At 43.2% G+C, this 26,245-nt stretch overlaps 1 protein-coding gene and 3 pseudogenes across 1 annotated transcript in view; 3 read left to right on the forward strand and 1 right to left on the reverse strand.

Annotated features, from left to right (window-relative positions):
- Positions 1-3,447: 3,447 nt before the first annotated feature.
- Positions 3,448-4,062, forward strand: LOC148003284 (derlin-1 pseudogene; annotated as a pseudogene).
- A 37-nt stretch (positions 4,063-4,099) lies between these two features.
- LOC148003285 (reticulocalbin-1 pseudogene) lies at positions 4,100-18,809 on the forward strand (annotated as a pseudogene).
- Positions 5,576-26,245, forward strand: part of LOC148003286 (uncharacterized) — a 56,653-nt gene continuing 35,983 nt past the window's right edge. The window contains exon 1 of the mRNA XM_087568264.1: positions 5,576-5,817. The gene's annotated coding sequence lies outside the window, so the exon portion shown is untranslated. The remainder of the gene's footprint in view (positions 5,818-26,245) is intronic.
- LOC148003287 (poly(rC)-binding protein 4 pseudogene) lies at positions 24,072-25,243 on the reverse strand (annotated as a pseudogene).

Below are 26,245 nucleotides of genomic sequence, written 5' to 3' on the forward strand. Positions count from 1 at the left end.
CGGGCCTACTTTGCTCTGTAGTGCTATGTTAAACACCATGTAAACTCTGGGAGGAGGGATTTATTTGACGCACAGGTCTGATCATTGAGGGAAGCCAAGCAGGCATTCAGGCAGGAGCAGAGGTGGGGACTGTGGAGGAGTGCTGCTTGCTGGCTTCTCTCCAGGGTCACATTCAGCTGCCTTCCTTATACCTCCCAGAACCACAGGCCCAGGTACTTCACTGCCCAGAGCGGACAGGGGCCTCTCACACCAGTCAACAATCAAGACAATCTACCGAGACATTCCTACAGGCCAGGAAGATGGAAACATTTCCTCAACTGATGTTCCTGCTTCCAGACAACTCTAGTTTGTATCAAGTTGGCAAAAATAGCACAGGGAGTTTAGATGGCCAGCCATGGGGGCAGGGTGTGGGACAGAGAAGAGCTATTCTCTGCCTTGGAAATAGTGGCTCCAAATACTTGGCAGATTACTTGACAGGCAACAACACAAAAGGCCACGTCTTCTTAGCATATCTCACTGGTGGGGCTACTGAGATGGCTCAGGAAGTAAAGGCACTTGTCATCAGGCCTGACAGCCTGAGTTCCATTCCCAGATTCTGTATGGCAGAAGGTGAGAATGACTTCTTCAACATTCTTCTAACATCTACATTGTGTGCTCTGGCACATGCATGTACACACAAATGTGTGCCTGTGTGCTCACTACCCCCACACACATATAAAAATCAACAATAATAAAATTCAGCCCAATCCCCCAAAGGAAAACTCATCCTAACAGGAGTCTTAGAACTCAGAGTTTTGAGAGGTAAATTGGAGAGAGCCTCATCTCTAGAAAGGGAGCTCAACAAACACACATGACTTACAGGTTTCTAACTCATCTTCTCTCCTCAAGTTTAAACAGAAATTTCCAAGCCCTGGCTCAGTTCTTCTTGTGTTCAAGATAATATACTAGCAAGAATCAGAGCCATGGGGCTAACATCATTCCTTTTCCAAATAAGAAATACAGTAATAACTAACTTTCTACAGAAGCAAATAATACAGTAGGAATTGAAGCAAAATCATTTTACAGTAAATTATACACGAAATCTTTAAAAATTAAAACAAACTTTTCAAGGAGATCTCACACTTGTGGTAGTATAATGAACCACATTACTGAACCATAAACTCTGGGGCTCACTAGCAACACCATGGCCACCAGCCCTGTGGCTGCCCAGTACTTGCAATGTGGCTACTTCAGAGTGAGCTATGCTGGAAGAATAAATATGTCTCATATTCCAAGTATTTAGCACAACAGAAGAAATAAATACCGAAATAGTTTTATGGCTCCATGTTGAACTAATGTTTAGGATAAATTGGTTTAAGTAAATGACATTACTGAATTCAATTCCACTTGCTGCTTCTTGCTGTTTTAATGGTGATTCAAACATTGAAGAAGAAAGTCTCTTAGCAGCGGTCCACAGAACTTTCTCAAACTGAGCAGAACTTTGGAGTAGAAGGTAAAAGATTACAGAAAACACCTGTGGAGATGGTGCAGCACGGAATGTTCTTGGGAACATCAGGCTACTTGGGGATAGATTATCCGATGAAACGAATAGCAACCATGGGATTTGGGTTTGTGCGTGCATGCGTGCATGCGTGCCTGTGTGCGTGCGTGTGTATGTTTGGTACTTAAGAAATTGAGGAGTCGCCTTTTTTTCCTGCTAAATACTATCAGCCCCTGGCTAAACCTTAGCCTTCTGTGGAACTGAGTTTGTGAGGTAAGGGACCCAAAGCACAAAAGTCTCTTCTGAGGTTAGTGTCATATTGCGATCTCTTCCAGTTCCAAGTAAGATCAGCAGCCAGACTGTGTTCCAGACAACAACCCCAAAGTGGAATTGGGTTACAGGAAACCATGCTCGTTTCTTTCTTTGCTTTATGCCTTTGTGGAGCTGACTTCCACACACTGAGCAGCCACTACCAAGGACATTGCTTGCTCGAGGGAGAGCAAGGAAAGCACATGCTATATCTGTATTCTCATCGCTCAGGAATGACACACACTTCACTGGTCTAAACAAACCAGACCATGCTGGCCATGATTATAGGACACATGTGTGATGCTCTCATGGGGAGATGATCTTCCACAGACCCATCAAGCTCCACAAACTCATGGGTCTTATACAGCTTCTGGTGGCCAAGCCATGGCAGCCCCCTCAGTGAAATATGTGAGAGCTTTTGAACATGGTCCACTGGAACCCTTGTCTTGATCAGAGTTATCTCATTCCACCGACTCTGTTGCCCTAGCTTTAAATCTCCGGTGTAGAGACTGGATCTCAGACTCTCTTTTGTAGAAACCCATGGACTCCTTATGCAACCGTGTTTACTGTTGTGTATTCAGGGTTCTCCTGGCTGCCTGTTCTACAGTGATCCTCAGTCTGTTCAGAGAGCCATCTAAGCAACAGCTTGTGAGGTTCCAAGGGTGGTCAAGTCAACAGGCTGCTGACGTCTGAGCTACTATTTCCCCTGCATCTCTGTGTAGTAATGTTGAAGACTTATAGAATGAGTGACACACTTGAATAGAAGCTTTGAACGAGTCTAGCCTGGTGCCATAAGCCCATAACCCTACACACGAGGATCCCAGGTTCAAGGCCTGCATAGGCTGTAGAGTGAGTTCAAAGGACAACTTAGCGGTGATAAATATTAGTCCTCTTGGTAGGTAGATAGTGAGGAAAAGAGAGCCCTGGGTGGATTTATTCTCACAGGCATGTCCTAAAATGGCCAGAAATGGTGTCCACTTCTTGATTTCTTCCTCACCGAGATTCACAAGTGCGTGCTCTTTCTACAAAGGACTCTGAGGGCAGGTGTGTCCTAGGCATGGGTTTTATGTCACAGGCTGTATACCAACCAGCCCTTCCACATCCAAACAAGTCAGGAGGACCTACAGGGCACTCCTGTCTCTTCCCAAGTCTCTTTCACACCAGTGGGGAAAAAGCCTCCCTCAGGAAAGATGGCTTCTTGATTTGCATCTGTCCTCTGCTGAGGAGTCTGATCTCTTGCTTACTTCTATCTTAATTAAACTCAGGCTGTACAAACCTTCTTTATTGCCTTTAAAAGAGGGCTGGCTCCAGCATGAGATCACTTTGCTTGCACGTCCCAGTCCCTAAATTCAATCTGTACTCATCCCACTCAGTGCGAAGGAATCCAGTAACAGGTGACAAGAAATAGCACACTGGCAGCCGGCCGCGAAGTGGGCACAGGAGGACATGCAGGGCTGCTCAGCCGTCCACCTGACAGGCGACCATGTCGGACATCAGCGACGGGTTCAGGAGCTTCCTCACCATCAGGCACTACTGGTTTGCTGCCACAGTCACGGTCCCCTTGATGGGCAAGCTTGCTATTATCAGCCCGGCCTAATTCTTCCTCTGGCCCGAAGCCTTCCTCTATTGCTTCCAGATATGGAGGCCGTTCACTGCCGCCTTTTATTTCCCAGTGGGGCCCAGAACTGGATTTCTTTATTTGGTCAATTTAAATTTCTTATATCAGTATTCTACACGGCTTGAGGCAGGAGCTTTTGACAGGAGGCCAGCAGACTATTTATTCATGCTTCTCTTCAACTGGATCTGCATTACTATTACTGGCTTAGCCATGGATATGCAGTTGCTGATGATTCCTCAAATCATGTCAGTACTTTACATCTGGGCCCAACTGAACAGAGACCTGATTCTATCATTTTGGTTTGGAACACGATTTAAGGCCTGTTACTTACCTTGGGTTATCCTCGGATTCAACTATATCATTGGAGGCTCGGTCATCAATGAGCTCATTGGAAACCTTGTCGGACATCTTCATTTCTTCCTGATGTTCAGATACCCAATGGATTTGAGAGGAAGGTATTTCCTGTCCACACCTCAGTTTTTGTACCACTGGGTACCCAGCAGGAGAGGAGGGGTGTCGGGGTTTGGTGTGCGCCCTGCAAGCATGAGGCGAGCTGCTGATCAGAATGGCGGAGGCAGGAGACACAACTGGGGCCAGGGCTTCCGACTTGGAGAGCGGTGAGGAGCGGCCCTGGCCTGCTCACCAGCCATGCTAAGCAGATGACAGTCTCCTCCCAGTGCTGGACACGCTTAATGGCCGAGCTCTTGCTGCCGCTGATGGACCTGACCCACGCTGAATGTAGTCCTTTGGTACAAGACACATTTTTAAATCCCAAAGGAAAATACAAGTTCCTCAAGTTCATGATTCTCATTGAAGTCCTTTCTGCTGTGAAGAACAAATGTCAGCTGTGCAGAGTTCAGAACTGACTCATGTTGTGGTGCCTTCTCCTCTCCCCTTCCATATGCATAAATGAAGTGGGCAAGCGGGGCTGATGAGCCAAATCCTGTCAGAGGGCCCTCTCCTCTCTCATGTCCCCGGAGCTGCAGCTAGCATTGTCCACAGAAGGATTTTGCCTTTGACAAACTTACTGACTTGCAAAAGCTTGGTCACAAAGAGCTGGCTCACACATGGTCCTTGGCCATCACTGCAGGACTGTGACGATAGGGAGAAGACTGGAGCAGCAGAGGAAGAACTTTCTCCGCTGTGGGGCCTCATCAGCCTGTCAGCAGTGCCGCCATTGCTGCCTTTCACGTATTTATACACAAAGGACCTCTGAGTCAGTGAGGACCCGGACTGGGAGTAAAGAGGGTTAGGACTTGTTGCTCCGCCCTCCTATCCCTCTGAGCTGAGCGATGAAAACCATAGTGGAGTTGCTCCTGACACAGGGGATGAGTTTAAACGTGGTCCCTTGTGTTTCTTCATGGGGTGAACTGTCCTTGTGTGCCCAGAGCAGCTGTACTGTGCTGTGCTGTGTTAGGAGGTTCCTGATCACATGGCCAGACAGACACACGTCCCTGGAGGCACTGATTCCATTTGGTCCTCATTGCGGATGTGTGTTCACTCAGTTGGTGGAGGAGAGAGGTTCAGACTCTAAATTTTTAATTAATTGTTTTTTGGACCATGCCTTTTCTGGTCAAGTGTTTATGATAATGCTAAGTGAAGTGCCTCTTCAGATGGGTGTCAGTCAGTTTTTAAGGCTAATGGAGGCACATCTGAACAGGTCGCTCATAATTAGAGGTTCCAATAGCTTTAGGATCATTTGCATTTGAAGGTCTTCATTACCTTGGGTCATGCATGTATACACTTTGTGAATCAGACCTGCTCACTTTTTAGAGGTGGGCTTTTGCTAGCAGAGCTCAGCTTATCACTAAATAAAGTGTTCTGAAGGCTCCAGGGCTTTATACAGTTACTTTATGCTTTTATTCTGGAATCAGGCTGCTGGCTGCAGTGGGACGGGGCCAGTATGCTCTGAAGGCTTTTGATACTTTGGTTTTTCCCTTGAGGAAATGTGCCCAAACAGGGTGACTTACCCTTCTCTGCTCACTAAAACTGTGATGTGTATTATTTTAGGAAGTGGGAGTTTGAAAAAGAGCTCCCCCTTTCTCATGTGACCCTCTCCATATTTAATTTATATGATGAACTATTGAGTGGAGAGAGGCTGATCCTGAACCACCTGGTTCTCCTGCTGACCTGAGGCTGTGATAAAGGTGTGTCTGTCAGGTTCAGGAAGGACTGCCATTTGTGTGAGCAGGAGATTGTGCTTCGTCCTGGTACCAGGCTGGCCCCTGAGAGCACTGGCTTTTCTAAGGATCTGCAAGCACAGAGAGCTTTTCTGTACAGGGAAAATGGTCATAAGATTCTTCCTCCTGGACAGGATTGGGAAGCTGATAATTTTATTACCTTGCCTGGATTACTAGTCCTTCCAAGATAGTTTCACCAAAGTGAGCTGTTTGAGTGTTGACTTCACAAGGTAAGAATTTACAGTGGGTTCTCTTTATGAATGTGAAAAAAAAAACCCTTATTTTGTACAGACAGCTTTCCTTTTTGTAACTAATCCTTTTTACTGGTAAACATTGTAAATTAAAATGTGCAACTTGAAGGCTGTCTGTGTTAAGTTTCCATACCTCTGCTATGGAGTGTTCACGATGTAATTTATGTTATTTTCTTCACTGGATTGGTTTTATGTGACCGCCAGTAGTTTTTGACTAGCAGGACAGCAGGCATTTTTGTTTGTGATTGGTATTCATGTATTAGAGAATGTCTGAATTCCTGGAAGAAATTGGTACTGAGTTTTCCTCTGTGTGCGCATGCACGTGCTTGAGGGGCTGTGGGGGTGCAGGGGGTTGGGGGGGGGAGATGGTGTGTGAGTGCCTGTGTGTCAGAGAGAAAACGGCTGAGCGTGCGCGAGTTGGGTTTTGGTAACTAGCCTAGACTGTCTGCAAACTTGGAATCTTCTTGCCTCAGCCCTTCAGGTTCCGGAATTAGGCATATTCCACCAAATTGGCTTGGTTTTATTTAATGAAGCAGGGTGTTTACAGGTTTTAAATTAGGAGTAGAGCCGACAGTGCTATGCTTTATAGCATTTCTGTAGCTTTCACCCATGAGTGTGAGTTTTGGAACTCTGGAGTTAGATTAACCATTTCTTTATTTAAGAACACCAGACAAGAACACACATGCCAAGTTTTTGTTAAAGGGAAGCCGTTTGAGTATGGCTTCCTGGCCTTGTGATGCATTCATTCCAAGATAGGTCAACACCAGGAAGCAGAGCTGTGCACCTTTGTCTTAGTAGAGAAATAAGGGGATGATAAGAAAAAGACAGGACATTGCAGTCTCCGGGTAGGTGAGCTTCCGTTTGGATAGCTAATAATGGGCAGTGTCTTCACTGCCAACTGTATGTGAGGTCCCTTGCCGTTTTACGTTTTCAGTAGCAACAGTACTGGATAATGAAACTTGCTCGCCCTTGGGGAAAGGCACAGGTCTTTTTGGACTTCTTGCAGGTAGTGTCTTAGAGGCCTGGCTTAGGCAAGCTTGCTTGCTTTATCTGCTGGATTTATTTGCTTTCCAGAGTGGCTCTGGATTGGGATTGGGGTGACAACAGGGTACGTGCCCAAATTGGTTGTTATGTTTGCTCCTATATGTCCTGACATATTAACGTCTGGATTCAGGTGTATTCCATTTTGAATATTTTAAGACTCTGTAGTTTCCTTTCTGCTTCATGATGAGAATCATTTGGGATCAGAGGGGAGAAATTGTCTTGTCATGCCCTTTCTATGTGTTTTTAAACTTCCTGGTCATTTAGTTGGCTTTGGGAACCCATGTTTAAACCAACTTTCTTTTCTTTTATTAAATGTATTATTTTGACAATTTAAAAAAAAGAAATAGCATACTGGCAATATTCTGCTTATATATTTCTATCAAAAACTCTCATATTTTATGATTGTTGTATCAGTTAAAATTGCATATATTTGTAAATAAAAACTTTAGAATAACCTAAAAATTATGCCTCAACAAGATATTTAAAAAAGAGCTTTGTTTACTTTCATGTATGAGAAACTTCACACTAAGCAGAGCTAGGACAAAATTAAGCTCAATGACCCCATTAAAGACACAGGCTCTTCTTCTTTTTCTCTCTTTTTCTTAAACAACAAAAGTGACCAAAAAACATACGGTAAAATAAAAACAAGAGCTATCACATCAAATTTGGACACAGCAAAACAAAAGAAGAAAAAGAGCCCAAGAGAAGGCACAAGAATCAGAGACCCATGAGTTCACACACTCAGCTTCAGTAAAAGGCTGAACCGAAAGCTGTAACATATGCAGCAGACCTGGTGCAGACCTGCTATAGCCCGTGTCTGCTGTTTCAGTGTCTGTGAACTCATATGAGCTCCGAGGGGAGGGGTTTGGTGGGGATGTCCCATTTAGAGATGTGTGCGTCAGGTTTCTCCCTCTACACAATGTCTGGCTGTGGCTCACTGCATCACTTCCATCCACCACAGGAGGCTGCTTCTCTGATGATGACTGAATAAGGCACTCACCTGTAAGAATAGCAGGATGTCATCAGGAGTCATTTCATTGGCTTTTTATTTGGTTGGTTGGTTTTGTTTTTTCAGATCAGAACTATTTGCTTTCATCCCAAGTCCCTGGGATATCTGGCCTGGTTCTTGGTTACCAAGGCACTGCTGGGTATGGACTCTGCTTCATGGAGTGGGTCAGTGGATCAAATAAGTATTGCTTGGCTGCTCTCACAGGCTTTATTCTACCATTGTCCTAGCATATTCTGCACACAGAACAGAATCGTAGATCAGGTTTGTGGCTGGGTTGGTGTTTATGTTTCCCTTTTGGTAGCCAGAAGAGTATCTTCCTGTACTGTCTCCATATTTATCATGTTGTACACACGTCATTTTCAGCAATCAGGACTTGATGTGCAGAATAACCTGCTGTCTTGGAGACAGCCTGGGTTGTTTGGGGATTTCCATAGAAACAGCCTGGGTTGTTGGGGATTTCCATAGGACCCCTTTGGCCAACAATCAATTGGATGAAACCCAATCCCAGCTCTAATAGGATCATTTGGGCCACTTGGGGATTTGTCTCCCCCATTACTTGAACACTTCATTAGGATCACCTTTGGATATTTTAGGAACTTTCCACTGCATTAGGTTTCCATACTGCTCCTCGAATGCTCGACTCCAGCAGTCTCTTTCTGCCTTCTCCCCCTCAATGCCGTCTTTCCTCCCCGTCCCAGTTCATTCTCATTCATGTCCACATTCAACTTCAGTTGGCCCACAGAACCTATTCACTTTCCCCCTCCGGAGAGATCAGTGAGGCTACAGTTGCTTAAGTCTTCTGTCATCATAAAATGTGATTTTTAAATCCAAATCTTGCTTTTCCGGGGAATTTGGAGATCCAGTATTTTCTTTGCTCAGAGAACTGGGCTCTGATGGTGCCAAGTGGTCTTGGTTGCTGTTGCTTAGGTTCCTGTACTAGCCTCTCTCCATCAGGTTGGCTCTGGGGTTGTCCTGTCTGGCTGTCTCTGACAGTGGCTTGACCCTCCTGTAGGCCTGTGTCAGCACTCCTGTAAACTTGCTTTCTTTCAGCCGGATACGTGAACATAGGGTGCTCCTGAGTTGGTGTGACCTGAATCCTCCTGGCACAGAACAGGAGGTCACACCTCTGCTCTCAACTCTGTCGTCACACCTGGTGACTGGATTTCAGCTCTGGGCCCAGGCACTGGAAGTGTCCCGCCCCTGACTGCTCCCAGGTCCCTTCACCCAGAGGGCACAGATGGCACTAGGCAATTTCCTCTTGTGTCAGGAATATGGGCAGAAAATAGTTGTGTCCTCTGACTCTCAGGATTGACTGCACTTCTGAGGGTCCAGCTCTCTACCCCACAGGATTTGGGTGCAGGGAGCTGTGGGACTGATTCAGATCAGTTCTGGACATAGGCAGAAGCCAGCAGCTTCCTAACACTGACTACTCTTGTATTCCTGTTTCCAGAGGATACAGAGGCAATATCCAGATGCTTCTTTACAATGTCTCCAAGGTCCCCAACAGAGAAAGCAGCCTATTGTCAAAGGCAGAAACTTTATTATTGATCTTTTGGTCCAGAATGTCCTTAGCCTTCATCGAGGATACAGTAGTCAAACTCTTTCTTAGTAAAGCTGATCACGGTTCTCAATGTGCCTAGAAAACCTAGAGATGGAATTAAATTATCGCCAGCTCTCACAAGGTCACCGTGTCCAAGAGCTCTGAATGTTGTCTCCTCGGAGTGGTAGAAACACTCCCAGCACAGGGACACTGCTGGCTGGACCCATGGAGAAGCCAATACCATATCCTGAGGAGCACCTGGCCCTCTGCATCCAACTGCACTGTCAGCAGCCTCTTAGAGTCCTCCGCAGACCCAGACCTGAGGTGACTCCTAGCTGCTGGCTGAGGAGTGATGGGGGCAATGGCTACAGGGACTGATCCCAAGGCAACTCTTTTAAGGACAACATTTAATTGGGACTGGCTTGCAGGTTCAGAGGGTCAGTCTATTATCATCAAGGAGGGAACATGGTGATACACAGGCAGGCATGGTACAGGAGAAGCTGAGAGTTGCACATCTTCATCTGAAGGCTGCTAGCAGAATACTGGCTTCCGGGCAGCTAGAATGAGAATCTTATAACCCAAGCACACAGTGACAAACCTATTCCAACAGGGTCACACCTTCTAATGCTGACAGTCCCTTGGCCAAGCATATACAAACCATCACACCCATCTCAGGCCTAAGTCTCTTTACTACTGTAGCTGAGCTGCCTGAGTTTCCTTGAGGCTAGACACTATAGTCACTGGCTTTAACACCTCAGCAGGGGACAGAAGAAAGTAGCCTTTATTCTCTGTCTGCAGGAACTGAGCAGCTCTAACTCCCTGTTGCTTGTTAAAGGCTCAGGAAAAGGGACACCTTGAGAAGTGATTTTAACCTTTATTTATAAGTTATTCAGGTCTCCAAAAAGTTTCTACAAAAGTTTGCCTCCAAAAAGTTCGCTTAAAATGTTCTCTTTGCTCTCTTCCTCTTATCTCCTTTCCTCTTGCTCTTATGTCACAATAATTTCCTTACTCTCAAGGCCTTACTTTCAACACTCTGCCTTTACTTCTAAGTTCTTCTTGAGTTCTGTTCTGTTCAGTTCTGTCTAAAAAGCTTTCTCTCTCTTTGTCCTCAGCATTTGTATATCTTTCTGAACCCAGTATCACATGGTAAAAAAGTTCACCTCAAGCTTGCACAGGAATTCAAATCATAAGTTGAATAATAAGTTGATAACAGGGAATGTTTATATGCATATCCGATAAGAGTAATTATCAGGATAACTTGTCATCATCTGTCAAAGGCTCTACAGGTTCATGGAGAGAGTTAAAAGCTGTAATTTTTGTGACAAAGGAATTAGTGGAATTTCCTATAGGCAAATCCAGTCAATTTTTTATGTTCAGTCCTTCCACCTATAGTAAATCACTCATTCCCTTTTTATGAACTGTGGTTAATTGGTTTATACGCTCTTAGAATGGGCTCTAATTTGTAGATTCCTGCTTGGTATTGCAGAAGCAATTAACTCATAACACTTTAAGCATGGCAGAGTTCTCAATGCAATTTTGATTATCAGAGAGAACATAATAGCAGTCCTATTGTAAAAGAGCTTAAAAATACTAATCTAATTTTAGGAATTCTTTTACAATCATCAATAAGAAGTAATAAATCAAGACACTGCCAGCACCTGAAGGGACCGACCTGATAAACAGTTCTCTGCACCCAAATCCCGTGGGAGGGAGAGCTAAACCTTCAGAGAGGCAGACACGCCTGGGAAACCAGAAGAGACTACACCCTGCCCACATTACTGATTACAGAGGAAAACACCAAATGCCATCTAGAACCCTGGTGCACGGAAGCTCCCAGAAAGGGCAGCGCAGGTCCTCCTGGTTGCTGCCCTCATGGAGAGCTCATAAGCAACACCCTACAAGCAAACTTGAGCCTCTGGACCACAGGTAAGACCAACCTTCCTGCTCCAAGCGACCTGCCTGGTGAACTCAAGACACAGGCCCACAGGAACATCTGAAGATCTGTAGATAGGAAAAACTACACGCCCGAAAGCAGAACACTCTGTTCCCATAACTGGCTGAAAGAAAACAGGAAAACAGGTCTACAGCACTCCTGACACACAGGCTTATAGGGCAGTCTAGCCACTATCAGAAATAGCAGAACAAAGTAATACTAGAGATAATCTGATGGCGAGAGGCAAGCACAGGAACCCAAGCAACAGAAACCAAGACTACATGGCATCATCGGAGCCCAATTCTCCCACCAAAGCAAACACGGAATATTCAAACACACCAGAAAAGCAAGATCTAGTTTCAAATTCATGTTTGATCATGATGCTGGAGGACTTCAAGAAAGACATGAAGAACTCCCTTAGAGAAACACAGGAAAACATAAATAAACAAGTAGAAGCCTACAGAGAGGAATCACAAAAATCCCTGAAAGAATTCCAGGAAACACAATCAAACAGTTGAAGGAATTAAAAATGGAAATAGAAGCAATCAAGAAAGGACACATGGAAACAACACTGGATATAGAAAACCAAAAGAAGAGACAAGGAGCCGTAGATACAAGATTCACCAACAGAATACAAGAGATAGAAGAGAGAATCTCAGGAGCAGAAGATTCCATAGAAATCATTGACTCAACTGTCAAAGATAATGTAAAGCGGAAAAAGCTACTGGTCCAAAACATACAGGAAATCCAGGACTCAGTGAGAAGATCAAACCTAAGGATAATAGGTATAGAACAGAGTGAAGACTCCCAGTTCAAAGGACCAGTAAATATCTTCAACAAAATCATAGAAGAAAACTTCCCTAACCTAAAGAAAGAGATACCCATAAGCATACAAGAAGCCTACAGTACTCCAAATAGATTGGACCAGAAAAGAAACTCCTCCTGTCACATAATCGTCAAAACACCAAATACACAAAATAAAGAAAGAATATTAAAAGCAGTAAGGGAAAAAGTTCAAGTAACATATGAAGGCAGACCTATCAGAATCACACCAGACTTTTCGCCAGACACTATGAAAGCCAGAAGATCCTGGACAGATGTCATACAGACCCTAAGAGAACACAAATGCCAGCCCAGGTTACTGTATCCTGCAAAACTCTCAATTAACATAGATGGAGAAACTAAGATATTCCATGACAAAACCAAATTTACACAATATCTTTCTACAAATCCAGTGCTACAAAGGATAATAAATGTTAAAGCCCAACATAAGGAGGCAAGCTACACCCTAGGAAAAGCAAGAAACTAATCATCTTGGCAACAAAACAAGGAGAAGAAAAGCACACAAATTTAACCTCACATCCAAATATGAATATAACAGGAAGCAATAATCACTATTCCTTAATATCTCAACATCAGTGGTCTCAACTCCCCAATAAAAAGACATAGATTAACAAACTGGATATGCAACGAGGACCCTGCATTCTGCTGCCTACAGGAAACACACCTTAGAGACAAAAACAGACACTACCTCAGAGTGAAAGGCTGGAAAACAACTTTCCAAGCAATTGGTCAGAAGAAACAAGCTGGAGTAGCCATTCTAATATCAAATAAAATCAATTTTCAACTAAAATTCATCAAAATAGGTAAGGAAGGACACTTCATATTCATCAAAGGAAAAATCCACCAAGATGAACTCTCAATCCTAAATATCTATACCCCAAATACAAGGGCCCCTACATACATAAAAGAAACCTTACTAAAGCTCAAAGCACACATTGCACTTCACACAATAATAGTAGGAGTTTTCAATACCCCACTCTCATCAATGGACAGATCATGGAAACAGAAATTAAACAGAGATATAGACAGACTAAAAGAAGTCATGAACCTAATGGACTTAACAGATATTTATAGAACATTCTATCCTAAAACAAAAGGATATACCTTCTTCTCACCACCTCATGGTACTTTCTCAAAATTGACCATATAATTGGTCATAAAACAGTCCTCAGCAGTTACAGAAAGATAGAAATAATCTCATGAATCCTATCAGACCACCGCGGGCTTCTTCAACAACAATAGGGAAGAACGTCCACATATACATGGAAGTTGAACAACGCTCTACTCAATGATAACCTGGTCAAGGAAGAAATAAAGAAAGAAATTAAAGACTTCATAGAATTTAATGAAAATGAAGGTACAACATACCCAAACTTATGGGACACAATGAAAGCTGTGCTAACAGGAAAACTCATAGCTCTGAGAGCCTGCAGAAAGACACTGGAGAGAGCATATGTCACCAGCTTGGCAGCACACCTAAAAGCTCTAGAACAAAAAGAAGCAAATAAACCCAGGAGGAGTAGAAGGCAGGAAATAATCAAACTCAGAGCTGAAATCAACCAAGTAGAAACAAAAAGGACCATAGAAAGAATCAACAGAACCAAAAGTTGGTTCTTTGAGAAAATCAACAGGATGGATAAACCCTTAGCCAGACTAACCAGAGGACACAGAGAGTGTGTCCAAATTAACAAAATCAGAAATGAAAAGGGAGACATAACTACTGAATCAGAAGAAATTCAAAAAATTATCAGATCTTACTATAAAAGCCTATATTCAACAATACTTGAAAATCTGCAGGAAATGGACAATTTCCTAGACAGATACCAGGTACCGAAGTTAAATCAGGAACAGATAAACCAGTTACACAACCCCATAACTCCTAAGGAAATAGAAGCAGTCATTAAAGGTCTCCCAACCAAAAAGAGCCCAGGTCCAGACGGGTTTAGTGCAGAATTCTATCAGACCTTCATAGAAGACCTCATACCAATACTATCCAAACTATTCCACAAAATTGAAACAGATGGAGCACTACCAAATTCCTTCTATGAAGCCACAATTACTCTTATACCTAAACCACACAAAGACCAAACAAAGAAAGAGAACTTCAGACCAAATTCCCTTATGAATATCAACGCAAAAATATTCAATAAAATTCTGACAAACTGAATCCAAGAGCACATCAAAACAATCATCCACCATGATCAAGTAGGCTTAATCGCAGGCATGCAGGGATGGTTTAATACATGGAAAACTATCAACGTGATCCATTATATAAACAAACTGAAAGAACAAAACCACATGATCATTTCATTAGATGCTGAGAAAGCATTTGACAAAATTCAACACCCCTTCATGATAAAAGTCCTGGAAAGAATAGGAATTCAAGGCCCATAACTAAACATAGTAAAAGCCATATACAGCAAAACAGTTGCTAACATTAAACTAAATGGAGAGAAACTTGAAGTAATCCCACTAAAATCAGGGACTAGACAAGGCTGCCCACTCTCTCCCTACTTATTCAATAGAGTTCTTGAAGTTCTAGCCAGAGCAATCAGACAACAAAAGGAGATCAAGGAGATACAGATTGGAAAAGAAGTCAAATATGACTATTTGCAGATGATATGATAGTATATTTAAGTGATCCCAAAAGTTCCACCAGAGAACTACTAATGCTGATAAACAACTTCAGCAAAGTGGCTGCATATAAAATTAACTCAAACAAATCAGTAGCCTTCCTTTACCCAAAAGAGAAACAAGCCAAGATAGAAATTAGGGAAACAACACCCTTCATAATAGACCCAAATAATATAAAGTACCTCAGTGTGACTTTAACCAAGCAAGTAAAAGATATGTACAATAACAACTTCAAGACTCTGAAGAAAGAAATTGAAGAAGACCTCAGAAGATGGAAAGATCTCCCATGCTCATGGATTGGCAGGATTAATAAAAATGGCCATTTTACCAAAAGCAGTCTACAGATTCAATGCAATCCCCATCAAAATACCAATCCAATTCTTCAAAGAGTTAGACAGAACAATTTGTAAATTCATCTGAAATAACAAAAAACCCAGGATAGCTAAAACTATCCTCAACAATAAAAGGACTTCAGGGGGAATCACTATCTCTGAACTCAAGCAGTATTACAGAGCAATAGTGATTAAAACTTCATGGTATTGGTACAGAGACAGACAGATAGACCAATGGAACAGAATTGAAGACCCAGAAATGAACCCACACACCTATGGGCACTTTATTTTTGACAAAGGAGCCAAAACCATCCAATGGAAAAAAGATAGCATTTTCAGCAAATGGTGCTCGTTCAACTGGAGGTCAACATGTAGAAGAATGCAGATCGATCCATGCTTATCACCCTGTACAAAGCTTAAGTCCAAGTTGATCAAGGAACTCCACATCAAACCAGATACATTCATACTAATAAAATAAAAACTAGGACAGCATCTCAAACACATGGGTACTGGACAAAATTTCCTGAACAAAACACCAATGGCTTATGCTCTAAGATCAAGAATCGATTAATGGGATCTCATAAAGCTGCAAAGCTTCTGTAAGGCAAAGGACACTGTGGTTAGGACAAAATGGCAACCAACAGATTGGGAAAAGATCTTTACCAATCCTACAACAGATAGAGGCCTCATATCCAAAATATAAAAAGAACTCAAGAAGTTAGACCTCAGGGAGACAAACAACCCTATTAAAAAATGGGGTTCAGAGCTAAACAAAGAATTCACAGCTGAGGAATGCCGAATGGCTGAGAAACACCTAAAGAAATGTTCAACATCTTTAGTCATAAGGGAAATGCAAATCAAAACAACCCTGAGATTTCACCTCACACCAGTCAGAATCACTAAGATCAAAAACTCAGGTGATAGCAAATGCTGGTGAGGATGTGGAGAAAGAGGAACACTCCTCCATTGTTGGCGGGTTTGCAGACTGGTACAACCATTCTGGAAATCAGTCTGGAGGTTCCTCAGAAAATTGGACATTGAACTACCTGAGGATCAATCTATACATCTCTTGTGGATATATCCAAAAGATGCCCCAACATATAAAAAAGACACATGCTCCACTATGTTCATAGCAGCCTTATTTATGATAGCCAGAAGCTGGAAAGAAGCCAGATGCCCTTCAACAGAGGAATGGATACAGAAAATGTGGTACATCTACACAATGGAATATTACTCAGCTATGAAAAACAATGCCTTTACGAAATTCATCGGCAAATGGTGGAACTGGAAAATATCATCCTGAGTGAGGTAACCCAATCACAGAAAAACACATATGGTATGCACTCATTGATAAATGGCTATTAGCCCAAATGCTTGAATTACCCTAGATGCATAGAACACAGGAAACTCAAGATGGATGATCAAAATGTGAATGCTTCACTCCTTCTTGAAAAGGGGAACAAGAATACACTTGGCAGGGAATAGAGAGGCAAAGATTAAAACAGAGACTGAAGGAACACCCATTCAGAGCCTGCCCCACATGCGGCCCATACATATACAGCCACCCACTTAGACAAGATGGATGAAGCAAAGAAGTACAGGCCGACAGGAGCCGGATGTAGATCTCTCCTGAGAGACACAGCCAGAATACAGCAAATACAGAGGCAAATGCCCGCAGCAAACCACTGAACTGAGAACAGGACCCCCGTTGAAGGAATCAGAGAAAGAACTGGAAGAGCTTGAAGGGCTTGAGACCCTATATGAACAACAATGCCAAGAAACCAGAGCTTCCAGAGACTAAGCCACTACCTAAAGCCTATATATGGACTGACCTTGGACTCTTACTTCATAGGTAGCAATGAATATCCTAGTAAGATCACCAGTGGAAGGGGAAGCCCTTGGTTCTGCTAAGACTGAACCTCCAGTGAACGTGATTGTTGGGGGGAGGGCGGCAATGGGGGGTGGATGGGAAGGGGAACACCCATAATGAAGGGGAAGGGGAGAGATTAGGGGGATGTTGGCCCGGAAACCGGGAAAGGGAATAACACTCGAAATGTAAATAAGAAATTCTCAAGTTAATAAAAAAAAAAGAAGTAATAAATCATCTATTTGTCTATACAACATCACTCCAATACAATACATCTTCATTGTTCTATGGTGATCTGCTCAAAAAGCATGACAGATACAGAGGCAGATGCTTGCAGCCAACCATTTAGCTGAGAACAGGGTCCCCAACAGAGGAGTAAGAGAAAGGATTGAGGTAGTTGAAGGGCTTTGCAACCCCATAAGAACCGCAATACCAACAACCCAGAGCTCCCAAGACCTAACCCACCATCCAAAGAGTATACAAGTACAGAACCACGGCCCCAGTGGCATATGTAGCAGAGGATGGCCTTGCTACAATGGAAGGAGAAGTCCTTAGTCTTGCCAAGGCTTGATGCCCCTGTATAGGGGAAAATAAGGACAGGGAGACAGGTAGGGTGGGTGGGTGGGTCAGTCAGTAGGTGGGTGTGGGAACACCCTCGTAGAATAAGGGGAAGGTGGAGGGATAGGGAGTTTTGTGTATGGGAAACCAGGAAAGGGGATAATATTTGAAATGTAACAAAAGCCCTCACTGGGGAGAGGACAGCACCTACGGTGCACCGAGCCCCAACTGCCAGGTAGAATCCCTTTGCTCAAGACTCTGACATGAGGAGTCCACCTCGAACTTGCCCTGAGACTGCTGCTGGCACTGGTGCTGGCACTATGGGCTTGGTTCAGCCCGATTAGGAGCTGAGCGAGTGGCAGCCCAAGAACAACTATGGCTTCCAGTACGATCAAGAGGTCTTCCTGGGCATGGAGGACTCCAAGACCTTTGATCAGCTAAGACTGGATGAGAGCAAGGAGAGGCTGGGGAAAAGTGTTGATCAAATTGACAGAGATGGAGATGGCCTTATTATTACGGAGGAGCTGAAAGTTTAGATGAAATGGGTAAAGAAAAGATACATCTACAATAATGTGGCTAAAGTCAGGAAGGATTATGTTTGGAACATAGACAAAAAGATCTCCTGGGAAGAATTCGAGCGGCCATCTATGGCTAGTACCTGGGAAACCATGCTGAATTCCAAGATAGCTCTGATCATCATACCTTTAAATGTTGCTGCCATGAGATTAATGGAGGTTTAAGGCTTCAGACCTCGATGGCGACCTGACAGCTACTCGAGAGGAGTTCACTGCCTTTCTGCACCTGGAGGAGTTTGAACATATGAGATTGTAGTTCTGGAAACCCTGGAGGATATCAATAACAACGGGGATGGTTTTGTGGACCATGATGGACACACATACATTATGGACATGTTTTCCTACAAGGACCATGGCCCTGAGCCAGACTGGGTTTTGTCTGAATGGGAGCAGTTCAATGATTTCTGAGATCTGAACAAGGATGGGAAGCTGGACAAAGATGAGATTTGCAACTGGATCCTCCCTCAGGACTATGGCCATGTGCAGGCTGAGGCCCAGCATCTGGTGTATGAGTCAGACAAAAACGAGGATGAGATGCTAACCAAGGAGGAGATTCTAGACAACTGGCACATGTTTGAGGGAAGCCAAGCCACCAATTACAGGGAAGATCTTAGCAAAAATCATGATGAAGTTTGAAAGACACTCATCCCCATCTAGCCAACAGTCACAGGCTTACTGCGAATGTTCTGGGTGATTGTTATAGTTGTAAATGTATAGAATTGTGTCCCTAAACCTTGAAATTATACCTCAGATTGGAGTAAAAATTATTTTTCACTCCATATTTACTGGAAAACAACCAACCCTATTTATTCCAGTAGGATTTCCCATGAAGCACATTAAACTCTTCACAGATTGCACGTCTCTGAGGGATACATTGCTACAGCATGATTTCCTACACATTTCCCTACTTAATTAATTAATTAATGGCAAGAAATCATGAAAGGGTTCAGTAACTCAAGGTGGTTGGTGGGGACACTATGTATAATCACTATGTATTTGAATTATTAGATTTTGGGTTTTCTTAGTTGCCACTTTTAAATGGTGGTGAGGGTAAAGGCTTGAAGGACTCAATGTTATATTGTCGTATGTCAGCCAACCATGTTATTTCAAATTCATTATATTTAGAGCTGTTGTTGTGATTGGTACATATACTTTTGTGCATTTTCCTGTATGGACCTGCTAATGTGCACAATAAGCCCACATCTTTGTGGTTTTGTTTTCCTTTGTTTTAATACAAAGAAGCAGAGTTCCCTGCACTCAAATCCTGTCAGAAGTGTGGCCACTCCTGAGAAATCAGAGGAGACTACCCTCTGCCCACATTCCATACCCAAGAGCCCAAGAGGAAATTGCCTAGTGCCAACTGTCCCCCTGGGTTCAAGGACCCAGGAGCAATCAGGGGCAAGACCCTTCTCATTCCTGTCTGTGGCTGACAGTCACCAGGAGCACCTAAACATGTGAGATGGAGCATGTGTTCTAAGAAAAGGCTGAGAGAAAACAGGAAAACAGTTCTAGAAGGGTGCAGACACAGAGGGCTACCAGAGGGTCAAGCCACTCTAAGAAACATCAAAACAAGCAAATACCAGAGACAACCCAACGGCTAGTGGCAAGCTCAGGACACTTAGGAACAGAAAGCAAGCCTACTTGGCATCATCAGAGCCCAGTTCTCTCTTGAAATAATACTGGATCCAAACACACCAGAAAAGCAAGATTTAGATTTAAAATCACGTTTTATAATAATGATGGAGGACATAAGTAAGTCCCTTAAACAAAGGTAGGACAACCCAAGTAAACAAGTAGAAGCCCTTATAGAGGAAACACAAAACTGCCTGAAAGAATTATAGGAAAACACAATCAAACAGGTGAAGGAATTAGACAAAACCGCCCAGGACTTAAAAATGGAACTAGAAACAATAAAGAAAGCACAAAGGGAGACAACCCTGGACAAAGCAAACCTAAGGAAGAGACAAGGAATCATAGATTCAAGCATCACCAACAGAATACAAGAGATAGAAGAGAGAATCTCAGGGGCAGAAGATATATAAAACATCAACACAACCTTCAAAGATAATTTAAAATGCAAAAATCTCCTAGCCCAAAACATCCAGGAAATCCAGGACACAATGAGAAGATCAAACCTTAGGATAATACATATAGAAGAGAGTGAAGACTCCCAACTTAAAGGGTCAGTAATATATTCAACAAAATTATAGAAGAAAACTTCCCTAACCTAAAGGAAGAGATGCCCATAAACATACAAGAAGCCTATAGAACTGCAAATAGATTGGACCAGAAAAGAAACTCCTCCTGTCACATAATAGTCAAAACACCAAATACACAAAACAAAGAATATTAACAGCAGTAAGGGAAAAATGTCAAGTGACATATAAAGGCAGACCTATCAGAATTGCACCAAATTTATCACCAGAGACTATGAAAGCCAGAAGATCCTGGACAGATGTCATACAAACCCTAAGAGACTACAAATGCCAGCCCAGGCTATTATATCCAGCAAAACTCTCACTTAACAGACAGGGAGAAACCAAGATATTCCATGACAAATCCAAATTTACACAACATCTTTCTACAAATTCAGACATACAAAGGATAATAGATGGGAAAATCCAACACCAGGAAAAAAAACTATGCCATACAGAAAGGAAGAATATACTCTCCTTGCAATGAAACCGAAAGAGAGACGCACAAACATAATTCCACCTCTAACAACAAAAATATCAGGAAGCAACAGTCACTATTCCTTAATATTTCTCAACATCAATGGACTTAATTCCCCAATAAAAAGACATAGACTTACAGACTGGATATGTAAAGAGGACCCAGCATTTTGCTACATATAAGAAAGAAACCTCAGAGACAAAGACAGACACTACCTCAGAGTAAATGGCTGCAAAACAACTTTCTAAACAAGTGGCCCAAAGAAAAAAGCTGGTGTTGCCATCCTAATATCAAATAAAATTGAGTTTCAACCAAAAGCCATTAAAAAAGGTAAGGAATGACACTTCATATTCATCAAGGGAAAAATCCACCAAGATGAACTCTCAATCCTAAATATCTATGCACTAAATGCAAGGGTACCTACATTCATAAAGGAAACCTCACTAAGGTTCAAAGCACACATTGTACCTCACACAATAATAATAGGAGATTTCAACAACCCACTCTTATCAATGGACAGATCAGGGAAACAGAAATTAAACAGAGACCTAGGGAAACTGACAGACATTATAAACCAAATGGATTTAACAAATATTTATACAACATTCCACCCTAAAACCAAAGGATATACCTTCTTCTCAGCACCTCATGATATCTTCTCCAAAATTGACCTTATTGGTCACAAAACAGGCCTCAACAGATACAGGAAGATAGAAATAATCCCATAAGTCCTTTCAGATAACCACAGACAAAGGCTGGTCTTCAATAACAACAAAAACGACAGAAAGCCCACATATACATAGAAGTTGAACAACCCTCTACTCGATGACAAGTCAATCAAGGAAGAAATAAAGAAAGAAATTGAAGACTTCTTAGAATTTAATGAAAATGAAGATACAACATACCCAAACTTATGGGATACAATAAAAGCAGCGCTAAGAGGAAAACTCATAGCTCTGAGTGCCTGCAAAAAGAAACAGGAGAGAGTATAGGTCATCAGCTTGACAGCACATCTGAAAAGCTCTAGTAAAAAAGAAATAAATAAACCCAAGAAGAGTAGAAGGAAGGAAATAATCAAACTCAGGGCTGAAGTCAACTAAGTAGAAACAAAAAGGACTATACAAAGATTCAACAAAACCAGGAACTGGTTCTTTGAAAAAATCAGCAAAATAGATAAAACCATAGCCAGACTAACCAGAGGTCACAGAGAGTGTGTCCAAACTAACAAAATCAGGAATGAAAAGTGAGACACAACACCAAAATCTGAGGAAATTAAAAGTATCATCAGATCTAACCTCAAGTGTCTATATTCAACAAAACTGGAAAATGTGGAGGAAATGGACAATTTTCTAGACAGATACCAGGTACCAAAGTTAAATCAGGAACAAATAAACCATCTAAAAAACCCCATAACTCCTAAAGAAATAGAAGCAGTTATTAAAAGTCTCCCATCCAAAAAGACCTAGGACCAGATGGGTTTAGTGCAGAATTCTATCAGACCTTCATAGAAGACGTCACACCAATACTGTCCAAACTATTCCACACAACAGAAACAGACAGAGCACTACGAAATTCCTTCTCTGAAATCACAATTACTCTTATACCTAAACCACACAAAGACGCAACAAAGAAGGAGAACTTCAGACCAACTTCCTTTATGAATACTCGTGCAAAAATACTCAATAAAATTCTTGAAAACCAAATCCAAGAACACATCAAAACAATCATCCATCGTGATCAGGTAGGCTTCATCCCAGGGACTCAGGGATGGTTTAATATATGGGAATTCAATAACGTAATCTACTATATAAACAAACACAAAGATAAGAAACACATGATTATTTCATTAGATGTTGAGAAAGGATTTGACATCATTGAACACCCTTTCATGATAAAAGTCCTGGAAAGATCATGTAGTCAAGGTCCATATCTAAAAATATCAAAAGCAATATACAATAAACCAGTAGCTAACATCAAACTAAATGGAGAGAAACTTGAAGTAAAACCACTAAAATCAGGGACTACACAAGGCTGCCCACTCTCTCCCTACTTATTCAATATGGTACTTGAAATCCTATACAGAGCAATCAGACAATGAAAGGTCAAACGGATACAAATTAGAAGGGAAGAAGTCAAAATATCAATATTAAAGATAAAAAGATAGTATACTTAAATGACCCCAAATTTTCACCAGAGAATTATGTAACCTGATCAACAACTTCAGCAAACTCTCAGCTTATAAAATTAGCTTCAACAAATCAGTAGCCTTCCTCTACTCAAAGGATAAACAGGCTGAGAAAGAAATTAGGGAAATGACACCTTTCACAATAGTCCCAAATAATACGAAATGTCATGGTATGAAAGCAAGTGAAAGATCTGTATGACAAGAACTTCAAGTCTCTGAAGAAAGAAATTGAAGATCTCAGGAGATGGAAAGATCTCACATGCTCATGGATTGGCAGGATTAATATGGTTAAAAAAATGTCCATTTTGCCAAAAGCAATCTACGGATTTAATGCAATCCCCATCAGAAATCCTACTCGATTCTTTATAGAGATAGAAAGAGCCATTTGCAAATTCATTTGGGTAAACCTAAAACCCATGATAGCAAAACGTATACTCAACAATAACAGAACTTTTGGGAGAATCACCATCCCTGACCTCAAGCAGTGTTACAGAGCAATAGTCGGAAAAACTGTATGGTATTGATACAGAGAAAGGCAGATAGATCAGTGGAACAGAATTGAAGACCCAGAATTGAACCCACCTACCTATGGTCACTTGATCTCTGACAAAGGATCTAAAATCATCCTATGAAAGAAAGATAGCATTTTTTTTTGTCACTCAGAATATTTATTCAAACACGGGGATTGAAAAAACTGTACAGAGTGTCTGCTGCTGAGAACTGGGCCCCTGCCCCCAGGCCATAACCCCTGCTTTAGGCAGAGCCCTGTCTATGGGTTACCCCCACCCCCAAATCCCCCCAGAAGCCCAGCATGTCTATTCCATTCAAAAAGGGTGTCAGTGGAAGCAGCAGGATCTGCAGGGGATGAAGAGAATCTTGGCCCCAGCCACCCCTCACTCTCCTTCAATTCCCACTGGGGCAGCAGGAGGAAGCCCAAAGGGATGGAGAGGACAAGAGTAGCCTCTCCCATGCACTGCACTGGGGAGGCTCCAGCCACTCCCTGCATCCAAGCAGAGGTCTGAAGGGGTGGAGCCCCTGCTCTGGGGCTGCCAAACTCCTAGAACCCTGGGCCAGAAACTGTCCCCTCTCTGAGGAGGATCTCCAAAGATGGGGCAGGTAGGGGGTGCATCCATGCTTCTGGCATTACTGGTGCTTGAGACACTGTGGTGGAGTCTCCTTGGGCAGGAAGGATGTAGAGGCAGCCCCTGCAGGCTGTCCTGCCTGCCCCCGCCTGTGCCTCAGTAGGGGGAGAATTTCTGCCTTTCAGCTTTCTTGTTCCCACTGGCCACTGCCATCTTGGCAATGTAGGCATCCAAGCCTGGCGGTGGCCCATGGAGTGATGCGGTACTAAGCCAGGGCAATGGAGACCTGTGAGCCAGTGATGGTCACAAGCCGCTCCCCAGCACCCTCTGCTTTGTTCCTGATCTTAATGTGTGCCCCTGACATCTGCCAGATCTCCCTGATCTTGCTGCCCTGTAGCCAGATCACACAGCCAATCAGATCATTGGGAACCAGAAACTCCTGCAAGCTGGTCTGTGTGCTGGGATCCAGTCCTGGCACCACCCTGGATGATGCAAAGGGAATTGCATGGCCTGAGAGCTGCTGGAGCTTGGTGACCTCTGCAAGGGTCACTACTCCATCCTGACCCTGGACACAGAAACCCTGGTTCCTGGAGAGGAGGCCGGTACCTAGGGGACTCCAGGAGAACAGCACAGATCTGGCACACACACAGGATGATGGCGTCAGGCACCCCAGACACAGTGACAGCTCGCTCTGTGGAATTTGGAAGCAGGACCCTGCCACCTGCACCTGGGCTCCCAGTGTCTCTCGTATCTCCTTGATTCTGGTGCCTGCCTTCCCAAGCAGTGATTCACACTGGCTGGCAGGGATGACAAGGCGCGAGGTCACTGGCGGTCTGCAGACACTGACACCATTTGCAGGAGCAGCACAAAGGTCCTCATCCAGCTTGAAGGTCATCACGGAGACTGCATGGAAGACGGCAGCTGTGGAGCCAGTGATGGTGGTAATTCGCTCAGGGCAGGAGCCCTCGGAGATGGTGATCCGGGCATTGCTCTGCTGCTGGATTCGCTTTACAGTCTCTCCCTTCTTCACAATGATGCTGCCCACCTCCTTCCCGTGCATCAGCATCTGAAGGGTGAGGGTGACACTAAGCTCTGGCTCCTCCTCCAGCCCCCGCATCTGAACTGCTCATCCTCTCAGGCAGGGCTGGGCCACAGTGGCCTGGGAGTGTGTCCACACTGTGGTTCAGCTGGCTCTCACTGGGGCTGTTCTGCAGGCCAGCAGTGGCAGCAGGGTGGCTAGGCCACTCAGTCCCACATTGTCCCTGGGAAAGGTGGCTGCTCACAGCTGAGAGTGACATCAGCAGGGGTCCTGGATCTTCCCTGTGTGGCTCTCACCCAGCCTGTCCTTCCAGCCCAGCTCTTCTGCCAAGCTCTCCATAGACTTCATCTCAGTCCTGACTGCCTAAAGACAGCATTTTCAACAAATGGTGCTGGTTCAGCTGGAGGCCAGCATGTAGAAGAATGCAAATCGATCCATTATTATCACCCTGTACAAAGCTTAAGTCCCAGTGGATCAAGGACCTCCACATCAAACCAGAAACACTCAAACTAATAGAAAAGAGTGGGGAAGAGTCGCGAATACATGGCACTGGGGAAATTTCCTGAACAAAACACCAATGGCTTATGCTCTAAGATCAAGAATAGAAGATGGGACCTCATAAAACTGCAAAGCTTCTGTAAGGACAAAAACGGCAACCAACAGATTAGGAAAAAAATCTTTACCAATCTTACATCTGATAGAGGACTAATATCCAAAATATACAAAGAACTCAAGTTAGACTCCAGAGAGCCAAATAACCCTTTTAAAATTAGGGTACAGAGCTAAAAAAAAACATTCTCAGTTGAGGAATATTGAATGTCTGAGAAACACCTAAAGAAATGTTCAACATCTTTAGTCATAAGGGAAATACAAATCAAAGCAACCCTGAGATTTCACCTCACACCAGTCAGAATGGCTAAGATCAAAAACTCAGGTGACTACAGATGCTGGTGAGGATGTGGAGGAAGAACACTCCTTCATTGTTGCTGGGATTGCAAACTGGTACAACCATTCTTGAAATCAGTCTGGAGGTTCCTCAGAAAATTGGACATTCCACTACCTGAGGACACAGCTATACCTGTCCTGGGCATAC

This window comes from Rattus norvegicus, chromosome 9 (genome assembly GCF_021556685.1).
Source record: "Rattus norvegicus strain SHRSP/BbbUtx chromosome 9, alternate assembly SHRSP_T2T, whole genome shotgun sequence".
Taxonomy (NCBI): Eukaryota; Metazoa; Chordata; class Mammalia; order Rodentia; family Muridae; genus Rattus; species Rattus norvegicus.